This window comes from Passer domesticus, chromosome 3 (assembly GCF_036417665.1).
Source record: "Passer domesticus isolate bPasDom1 chromosome 3, bPasDom1.hap1, whole genome shotgun sequence".
Classification (NCBI taxonomy): Eukaryota; Metazoa; Chordata; class Aves; order Passeriformes; family Passeridae; genus Passer; species Passer domesticus.
The window spans coordinates 47,769,725-47,780,771 of NC_087476.1; positions in this window are offsets into that span (position 1 = coordinate 47,769,725).

Consider the following 11,047-nt stretch of genomic DNA (forward strand, 5'->3'; position numbering starts at 1 on the left):
ATATTAGGCAGAAAACAAAGCAGTTTAGTTACTAACACCATGAAAGCTGCTTAGAAGGGAACAATATGTATTACAATATGAATCTCCCTAACATCATTAATAGAGCTCATAAAAGCACAGTGCAACCTGCAAATGCAGCTGTCAATGAGGTTTTCCATAAATCCTTTGGAAACCAGAGCTGATTTGATTTTCTGTTTCAGAAAAACCCAAATATGGTGGTGATTTAAGTACTTCAACACCTTACCTTTCCCATTTTCTCCTAATCTTATACATCTGCTGCTTCAGTGGTTAAGATCTAGTAAATATCAAATTATGACTTTGTTAATGAAGTGTAAGAGTAACTAAAAATGTGTACTGATTTTGCCCAGGACACCTTTTAGAAATCTCAGATACAGTTGACATATGTAAACACACATGCTGAGTTAAGCAGAATTAAAATCAGAACTTGAGTTGCTCTTATCTCTGTTTGACTTCAGCAAGCTTGTGATACTTTTAAAGGTTTTTGTATGATGAATGGAATAGTGAGCCAATGCATAACATATATATTTGTGTGCAGATATGTTTGTGCTGCATACAGATTTGTGGTTTGAAATATAAAGTTTAAAAGGGAAAACATTGTGTTTGGAAAACAATTAATACAAATTAATTGAAACCCATAGTCTATCATCGGTTACTAAAAGAATTTCAGAAATACCAGTCTGAATGCTTCTCTTGATTTATATTTTGTTACCTTTTCTGAAAACTCCGATACTGCTCAAAAACAACTATGAGAGCACCACATTTGTACAGCATTTCTGCAGAACTGGAGACAAATTTCACCCAAGAAAGCAAATTATATTTGAAAGTATTTTTATATAGAGAGACTTCCAAACAAACCAAAGAGAAAGTAAATATAGATATAAAATAAAACCACCACATTTTCTTCATTCCTTCATCAAACTTGGTGATATCTCAGTGGGGCCCCTCATGAAGATTTGAGGAAAAGAAAGTAGGATGATTCGCCCCAGATCCTGAAACATAAGAAGAGAAGAAACTCACTAGATTACGATATATAGAAGGACACAACTTGTTTTGTTCTGTGGTTCAGGCCCTTGAGCTCCACTAATCATTTACTTGGCAACCCCTGCTCTCCACCCACGGGCACAGGGCCACACTCCCTGCCAATGGGCTGGATTTCCCCCAGCCAGGGTTTCAGAACTGCTGGAAACACTTCAGGAGGGACATAACCCCTCCATGATGTGCACTTCCTACAGAGTGAGTGTAATGTCCTGTCCCAAGCACTTCTCCAATCCTAGAAATTGCTGTAAACTAAGGCCTTGTGTCACCAGTCTTCACTGAAACCCAGACAAACACAAACTGTTTCCTGCCTTGTCTTGGCAGAAAAAGATAATGGGAATCCATGACTTGGAGAGAGGTGTGGTCAGCCTCCCTCCTCCTTTGGCCCCTTTGCTGGCTAGGCAGTAGATGCACTGTGTATATCTGATGACAAGCAGGTAGATAACATAATCATGTCTCAGTCTTGTGTGCTGTGGTGCCAAAACCTCCTCCCTGAAACCTTTCAGACAGACTGGCTTTTTCTAATCTTACACAATGCCTTTTCAAGATACAATCATCTGCTTAGAAGCACAACCTGACAGCACAGAACAGAGCAAACTTCCTTTCCTGGGACAATGACCAGCAGAGTGAGGGGCAGCAGAGCTGTGCTTGCTGATGACAGTGTCAAAGAACAATGACATTGCAGCCTTTGTGCTGACACGACCGCAAAGCTGAGCATCTGGGACATGAGTGCCTTGCCCCTATGCTCCTCTGGCCAAGTCCAAATTCACCTCAGGTGCTGAGCCTTTCTTCACCCCCAGCCGCCATGCTCCTCTTTCTCCTCAAGCAAGTGCCAAGGAAGGGTAGAGTTCCTCTATGTGTAACATCACTTTTGGATCTTTAGGTGACAGGAAATGGGGTCCTGCATTCAGAGTGGAGGAGAGCAGGAATCACCTTATGCTCTACCCTCTATAAAGGGGTTATAAATGAGGTGTGAGGTATGAGCGATGAGATATAAAAGCCTTTCAAAGACTGGTCTCTGCTCTATATGGGGACTGATGAGTTCATAAAGAAAGAAACTGTCCTTGTCTGCATCTTCCGAGAAACCCACCGACACTTTGCTCAAATAGTTTGATATCACTATAATATGTGTTTATAGCTTTTGACATTTTTAGTGTTAATATCATTGAAGACCCAAATCATACTCTCCATAAAGAATCAGCTTTGCAGTCTGAATGGTCTCAGTCTGCCTGCTTAAGCCAAGCTCAGTTTTGAATCTCCCTGAATGTTTCTGCTTGTTGCCACCGCAGAAGGCTCAGTCTGCACAAGAACTGCATTACTGTTTGCTGCAAATGTGCAGAGAAGGAAAGATGATCTCAAAAATCTCAATGCTACCTGTTTTCTCTGGGCACTGAAAGTCCTGCACATTCAGTGAAAATTATATCTTATTTCTCTTTTGGCTAGAATTTTTCCTGCTTTTACTAATGTGGAGGTGCTTCATACTTTCTGCTCACAGATTTCCAGACCACCCATGAATGCATTGCAAATGCTATTGTATGTTCAAATTTCATAATGCTTAAGAATACAAAAAATTCCTCTGATTATGCTTCATAAAATTTAGATTTAAAGAAAAGCATTTCTTTATTTTTTTCAGTAATATGAATGCAGTATTAGGCTCATAAGCATTTAAATGAGTCAGATGCTTTATTTGTTGATTTCAGAAATTTTTCTTTGTACATGAATGAAAAATTTAAACTGAATTGATTCTGAAAGAAATAGTGCTGAACACAGGCATATGAAAAGCAATCTGAAAATCCTGACAGGGGTAAAGAAAGAAAAATTAAAGTGCCCATGATATATGTGGGGAACAGAATGAAAGATAAATTGTTCCTTGCACGTGCTGTGTCAAGCCAGTTGTTGCTCCAAAGCTCTTTACAGGCTTTATGCCCACACACTGACTGAGCTGCACATCCTCCCTAGTAAATCTCAGTAAGATGCAGAAAGGGGAACTCTGCTCAGGCACTGCCAAGATTAAAGCACCTCAGAGACTTAAATTTGCACTTTTTTTGTCCTTACGCTAACTGATAAGGCAATGACAGTCCACAAAGATAGGCCTGATCTCACAGAGATTTCAAACTCAAAATAACTACCAATAAATCCAAGGGGGAAAAATAGAAATTAATGGATAAACCAGTCATTTCTTTGCACTGGTAGGTGTAAAAGCAAAGAAGTGGTTTAAGGAAGCATAAAAAAGAAGATAATAATACATTTTGCAGAGTTCCTTATAAACATGAAAGACAGTATGGCAAAAGGGACATAATTGGCACATTCAAGACAAAAAAGGGAATGATAGAGGCCAGCATCATGAGATAATTTGGGGAAGACACCAAATTTCACCCCTCAAATGTATGTTTTGCTTAGCATGGTATGTCCAGGAAATGAAAAGGGACTAACTTAAATAAAAATGGGGAACTGGGAATGAGACACTTTAAGAAAAGAGAACCATAAAATCTGTAAGAATAGCTACTATAAAAAGGACATTTACATGCTAAGAAGGAAGAAATAAAGGATTCAGCTGAAGATTGTCAAAATAGCTCTAAGCCAAATGTAAATAGTTTCCAGTAATTCAGATGCCTCATGGGCAGCCAGGTCCTGGGCTGTCCCCTGCGAGGGGAGCACTCGGGGGCTGGCGTGGTATGACAGCATGTCCTCCAGTATGCTCTCCATGTTTCACATGCCAGCCAGGGAAAAGGAAATGGATCGCAGGGAAATCGCCATCTGCTTTTGTCAATAAAAGAAAGACTGCATGTGTGCCTTGAGCCTAAACAGACTGAAAGCAGTCTTTTATAGCTGCACGGGGGGAAACGGGAGACCTTACAAAAGTGTGAGAAAGTATAATTTAAAAGGAATAAACAAAAATTACTGTGACACTACTTCATCTGCTCTGTATAGACTCCAACACAGTATCACAGAAAACATGGGAACTTATAAAGGCAGGGGTTCACATTAAACCTGTGATTTACTTGGTTTCTGAGTTCCCAGCTTCAAGAACATTATTACAGATATTGTTTTCTCACACTTTAATGTAATTTGTACTGTACAGGGGGAAAAGATTGTAAAAGTTTCTCTTTCTATAAATGCGTACAAAAGGCATTTGTATGCCTCGTTCACTGAAAGCACCTCACAATCTTTGGTGTATTTATACTTCCAAGGCACATAGGAAGGTGTATTAATTTCCACATTCCATAAACCATTTAATGGAGGCATAAGATCTCAGAAATACAACTTGAAATTAAATTGAGTATAGGCAGAGCTAAGGCAGTGATGAAAACAATATCACAGTCTGAATCACATAGAATCACACTGTGTCTGTGATAGGAAGGCATTTCTGGAGATCATTTGCTCCAATCCCCCTGCTCAAGCAGGACTGCCAGTTGTCCAGGACTGTGATCAGATGACTTTTGAGGATGGAGGCTTCACTTTGGCAACCAAGGGAATGCTGGCTAGCCTATAGTTCATCAGATCCTTCTTTTTGACCTTCTCACTGATAGGATTGATATTTTCTTCCTTCCAGTCCTTGTGATTCCACTCTAATCACCACAACTTTTTCCAAGATGACCAACAGTATCCTTGCAGTGATATCAAACAGCTCCCTTAACACTTGTGGGTGCCTCCAGGGAATTCCATGGGCTTGTATACATTCAGTTTGTTTAAATGTTCCTTTCTATGGGCTCCTTCTCCACCAAGGGTGAGTTTTCCTTTTTCCAGACTTTCCTTTTGATTGCAGAGTCTTGGTGTTCCTGCAGGCTGGTCTGACCAGCAAGCACTAAGGTAAAGAAGGCATTCACTATCTTGATCTTTTCTGTACCCCTTGGCACCAGGTCCCTGCCCTCATTTAGCAGCAGGCCCACATTATCCCTGATCTTCCATTTGCTGCTGGTATGCTTGTAGTAGCCCTTCTCATCCCACATCAGGCTTAACTGTAGGTGAGCTTTGGCTTTCCAATTTACATCATGGCACTCTGTGTCTGCATTGCTCCTGGGTCACCTGCTTCTGCCCCTTGTCTTCTTTCTTTTTCAGTCAGAGCTTAATCAGGAGCTACTTGTTCATCCACACAGCCTTCCTGCTGTCTTTGCTTGACAGTGGCTTTATAGAAGGTTGGGTACAAGGGATGTGTGTTTGGCACCATAGACAAAAAGAGTTCAAGGCAGAAAAATATTCTTTACCAAGAATTGAAGCCAGTTCATCTAAGCTTATATCCATGTCTGCTTCCAATATCCACAACAAATTGTACTACAGCTAGTGCCCCGACCCAGTGTCCCGGTCTGCAGGGCAGACACACCTACAGAGACTTACCCCAATCACAGAGGCAGTCTGCCACAGGGCATAATATGGACAAAAATGTCCCCATCTTAAACTAGCTATTTCACCACTAATTCCCAGCAGGATTATGGACACAAATGTCCCAGTCTTTAACCAGTTATTTCAGCAAGAGCCCCTCCTGTCCCTTGTGTTATATATATGTGTTTTTCTAAATCAAACAGCTGAATTTGCAATCATTTGTTTTAACAATCCTTAATTTAACAATCCTTAAACCACAGTCTGCAGCATAGACTGTGGTTTCTTGCAATACTGGTGACAAAAAAATTACCTTTCCTTTCATGTTCAAAAATCAGTACATGGCTTAAGGACCATTTATAAAACAAAATTCTAAAGCCATTGTTAAAAACAAACAAACAAACAAACAAAAAAAAACCTAAAACAGCCCAAATGAAAAAAAACCCAAACAATTATTACCCACTTCTTACTAAAAGAGGCTGTATCAATACCCTCAGCATGAAGACAGTAGTTTTTGTTACTTATGACACTTAAAAAAAGGTGGCTGTCATCCTACATATCCATACTCCTGAAGACAAGTGAACTCATTGTATAAGTAAGGTGAACTCTTCTTCGGGTTTGTAGACATGGGCATGAACTTAATCCTTTGCACAAGTTACACAGAATCATAAAAGATCCTGAGTTAGAAGGGACTCCCAGGATCACAGAATCCAAGCCTAGGACTGCACAGGACACCCCAAGAATCACACTGCTGTAGTGCCCAGCTGCCCATCAGGTAATTTCCTAATATCCAACCTAAATGTTCCCTGTCACAATTTCAAGCCATTCTCTTGGGTCATTTTCACTGGTCACCACAGAGAAGGGATCAGTGTAGCTGTCCCTCTACTTCCCCTCATGAGGAAGTTGTAGACACCAATGAAGTTTCTCCTCAGTCTCCTCCAGGCTGAATAAGCCAAGTGATCTCAGCCACTCCTTGTATGGTTTCCCTTAAGGCTCTTCACCATCTTCATGGTTCTCCTTTGGATGTTTTTTAATATTTTATAACCTTTTTATAGTCTGGTTCCCAGAACTACCCACAATTACCATGAAAACCAAGGTGCTAAAACACAAAATACACATAGAATAAACACTTTCTAATATGAAAATGTTTAGTAATAATATAAACCAAAATAAATGTGGTGGGTATGTAATATCAGAATGGTATTCTGAATAGTCTAAGTGATTCATTGTGACAATGAAAAAAAAAATATGAAAAGTCTGAAAGTCTAATATGAAAAGTCAGTTCTCTCTCTGTTGGTGAGTTACAAACTGCAGCTAAACCTACAAAATTACACAGACGCATTTTGATTGTCTAAACTCAATCAGAAAATTTAAAGCCATCAGTAAGTTGCTGAATTCATCAGACTAGACCCAAGACCTGTAGCTTTAAAGTATGATCTGCTATTGTTTTTCAAAATGCCAGGAGACACAAGAGGCAAGATGTGTCCCAAGAGGTGTCCAACCAATGGACCACATCTCACCCCAGCTGTCCTTCCTCCAAAGCACTTCAGAAGCACCTGCTCAAAGGCCTTCCCTAGGGAACCACAGAGGAGATCTCTGTATATGTGATGTCCAGAGCAATTGAAGCTCATGTGGACACTGACCTACCTGCATGGGAAGGACATCTTGTCACATGTGAGGGGAGGGGCTATGATGTGCAGCTCTCTCTTACTCTAAGCTGTGTGGCTGACCTGTCTTGCTGGAAACGTGACAGTGCCAGGGCATACCAGCTCTCTGCTCAGGGCTCCACTTTGCAAAAAAAAAAATATTATTTGAAGGCTGAACAATGAGACAAAACAGGATAATGACTGTATATTTAAGTCATTGGGTCAAACTGCTAACACTGGACCATAAGGGCCAGTCCTTGCTTGCCCTAAGAGCTAGAAACTAGAAAACAGTAACACTTTCTGAAGGGTAAGAACCAGAGGCAAGCTGTCTCCCACTACCAGGCAGGCCTGCAAAGTAATTAGACTGCAGAATCATGCTCGGGTTTTGGAGCAATTACTATGTAATTCTCCATGCCAAAGAGTAACTCTTAATTCCTTTGCTGAACAGCTTCAGTGAGAGAAAATGGAAACATTTGTGCTCACATTTCCTCATCCTAGAACTTCATGGGAAAAGCAGAGGGAGGTAAATGAAGGGATTCAAATTTTCTTAGGTGGGAATTAAAGCCATGCTTCCTGGATGAAAAGGGACTGCCTCTTAAGCTTTCAAAGGGGCAAAAGCACCTCACGGCAGGGAAGAGGTCAGAATGCTGGCTTCCAAGTAAAGGGATATACTTCTGTCCAACCAAGTACAAGGAATCCAAGTCTCTGAGACAGGCACAAATGCTTTGTGTTTCCTATTTGTGATGTATAGCTGGGGATTACATCACCACTGGTATAAAATCCGTGCCTTACTAGCACACCAAGCAGTACATGTCACATAGATTTCTGCCAAGCTGACTGGGATGCACTCTGTAATGTTTATTCCAGCTACCGGAAACAAACAGCCTTTCTGAGCTGAGTGTAACAAAAACAACTCAACAACAGCACCTTGTACTGGCTTAGCTTTTGCACCTTGTGGCTGCAGTGTATTTTTTCAGGCAGTGAGAATCATAAAACCAGACTTAGGGTACCAGCCTCTACCTGCCAGCTGAGCAAATTACAGACTTTGGCACTTGACTTTCTCCCCATAGCCTAAGCCCTACAGAGAGCCTAGGCACTTGGTGTGGAAGCTGTTACATCCACAACCCCAAGCCTTTGTTTCATTTAACCCTAAATCAGTTTCAATTCACAACAACTAAATGCCAGGAATCCAAATCTCTGAGTCAAGCTCAAATGCTTCCTATTTCCTCTTTTAGACAGACTTCTGTTTAGCTGGGTCCATCAGTTTCATTTCACATTCTGGACACTTTTCAGCATAAATTTACATTATTCTACTCTTATGTAACTCCTGTCCCCTCCAAATCTAGCTGGAATTCATAAAAGCCAGGCTAGCTGTGGCCACATGATACAAAGTAACCATCATTAAAGTACACATGGTCTTTCAATGAAACATGATGAGACATCACCTATCAGTGCCACTCTAAAAGATACCTGCTCATCAGGCATTTTTTGCTTAGATCACTCTTCCCAGAAGAACTGGGAGAGAATCAGGAAACTGGAAGAAAGCACAAGTTGCAGAGAAGGGGGACTGTGTGAGGCTGTTGAAGCAAATGTCGATGGAACTGAAGTTTAACTTCATGCTCAATCGGGTTATCACCTGCTTGTCATCACTGCAACTTGTCTGGCCACACCAAGGGTTGCAAGAAGCTAAACCAGCAGGAAACTGCCCTTCCCTGCTCAAAAAGATGGGGGGTGGGGAAGGCTTGTGGAGGGAGGAGAATGGAAGAAGGTCATTGGGAAGAGAGAAAGAATATTTTTCTGCTGGTTTAACTCTCCAAAATGGCTTGTCAGGAGGTCAGAAGGAAAGCCAGGGCACACACAATGGAGGGAATGGAACTGCAGGGTCAGAGCACAGGAATGAAGGGAGTAAAGGACTACTGCTGCATTGCCTTACCCTGTGTAAAGCTGTGACCACAGTGGAGCAGTATTTGTCCTTAGAACTGAAGGCTGTAAAGTGTTTACAACTCTCCACTATCTCTATTTTTTTTGTCCACACCCATAACGCAATGGAGCCCTGATGCCCTTTCTTTGCTGCTGAAATGGTGTTCTTTAAAGAAGAATCAGCCTATAGCATGGACCAGTCTTTTAGTGATATACTCACACCTTCCCTGTTGTTTGTTATTGCAACTTGCTGTGATTGCTCTTAAGGGAGGGGCTTGGGATTTACAGAGTGTTATTGCTTTTGTATCATCTAAGAAGTCTTTGATTGGGTTGGGCTGGGTTGGGTTTGTTGTTGGTTTTCTTATTCTTGATTTTACTTTGGGGATTTTTTTTTCTTCTCAGAAGTAAACAGCCTCACTACTTGATGCCAGTTATCCCGTTGGTTGACAGATATTTTTAAATTATCTGTGATAGAGACCAGCTGTATGATACTTTTAAAATATATAAGCTCTGTTAAGCTTTCAGTTTCCCAGCACACTGGACATTCAAACAGTCTGGAGCCTATTTAACAAACATTGTCAAATGTATTCAGTTAATAAAAGCTTGGCAAATATTAGTAAAGGGCTTGTAATGGTTTGAGTGACATAAAGGTTAAAACCTTTTTATAGCATTTCACCAAACTGGAGTAAAGCTTGAAGAAATTGAAGTGATGTGTCAGTAGGAAATCTCAGCACAGATTCAGACATCATTAAATATTCATTTTTTAAGAAACTTGAAAGGATGCAACAATTCTGCATATCTGAATTTCGTTTTGAAACTTTTAACATTATTTACCTCATATTATCCTGTTCCCTGTTACCAAAACTGTTCCAGTTTGAAAGTTCCTGTGAAAAAAATATGTTTTTTGTCCTACGCTTGTCTTACACTGTTCTTATATAAGGACAAGGACAAGAAAGGACTTGTGATAGATGAGCATTTAGGGAATATTATGTCTCAGAGTAAAATTTGATTATCAATTTTTAGTTTGCTTGCTGCTGTCTCTGCACATAGGAAAGATCTCTGTGCACCCCAGGACCCAAGGAACTTTCCCAGCACCTCCTCAGAGCTCAAGTCACCCAGGGGAGAGTCACAATGTGAACACTAGAAAGCACACACTGTTTCAGGAATTCTGTAAACATTGGATTCCAGCTCCCAAAACCGCTTGTAGATTCACTTTCTTTAAAGGCTTGTCTGGACGAGGATAAAGGTGCATTAAGAAAAAAAAAAAGGTGTCAGTGAAAACTTTTAATTAACGTGTTTTCAGATTCTCAGTGTTGACAGGGTGTGCTGCATTTTAGTGCATTTGCCAGCAAACAAGTTAAAATACATTTGTGTCCCAACTACGTGTGGCAAGTTAGGACATGTTTTTTAAAGTTTCAAATTTTAACAGGAGTTAAAACATGTTCATGATTGTGCTTTTACCTTAGCAGAGTGTGAGTGTCACTGATGGGGTTTTCTGGGACTCCAGCGAGAAGCTGCCATACCGGCAGGGAGCTGTTATTGAGCAGCTTTCTCCTTGTCCTTTTCAACTGTCCAATGAAAATACCATTGAATTCACCTGCATTTCAGGAATGGATAAAATTAATATTTTAGGCAGTATTGAGAGAAGAAAAAAAACATTGGGTACAAGTGAGTTGGGAGATTTGGCAGTAGCTTCAGGAGTCAGAAGCCACGTTTTCATAGGGTGGTAAATTGCAGCTTCAGGGTACCTGATGTAAGGTCAGGATTTCCATAGCCACACAACCCAGAGTGTGGCACCACATTCAGCTTTTGTTCTAGTTGTGGCCAAATACTTTTCAGGAGCATCTTTGCCTCAGCTGCTCTTGGGCCAAAAGCTATCAGCTTTTTTTCCTAGCCTCCCCACAGGATGTTAATGTAAAGTCGACATAAGCATTACATACCATGCTTATACCTGGCTAACTTGACAGGAAGGTTTGTGTTTATGCCCAGAGTTGTGGCTGCAAGGCACAGATTTATTATTAATGATCATGAAGTCACAGCCAAGAGTCAGTAACACAGTCAGCGGCAAGGCTGATTTGCTGGGCAGCCCTGCACAAAGCATTTTATCA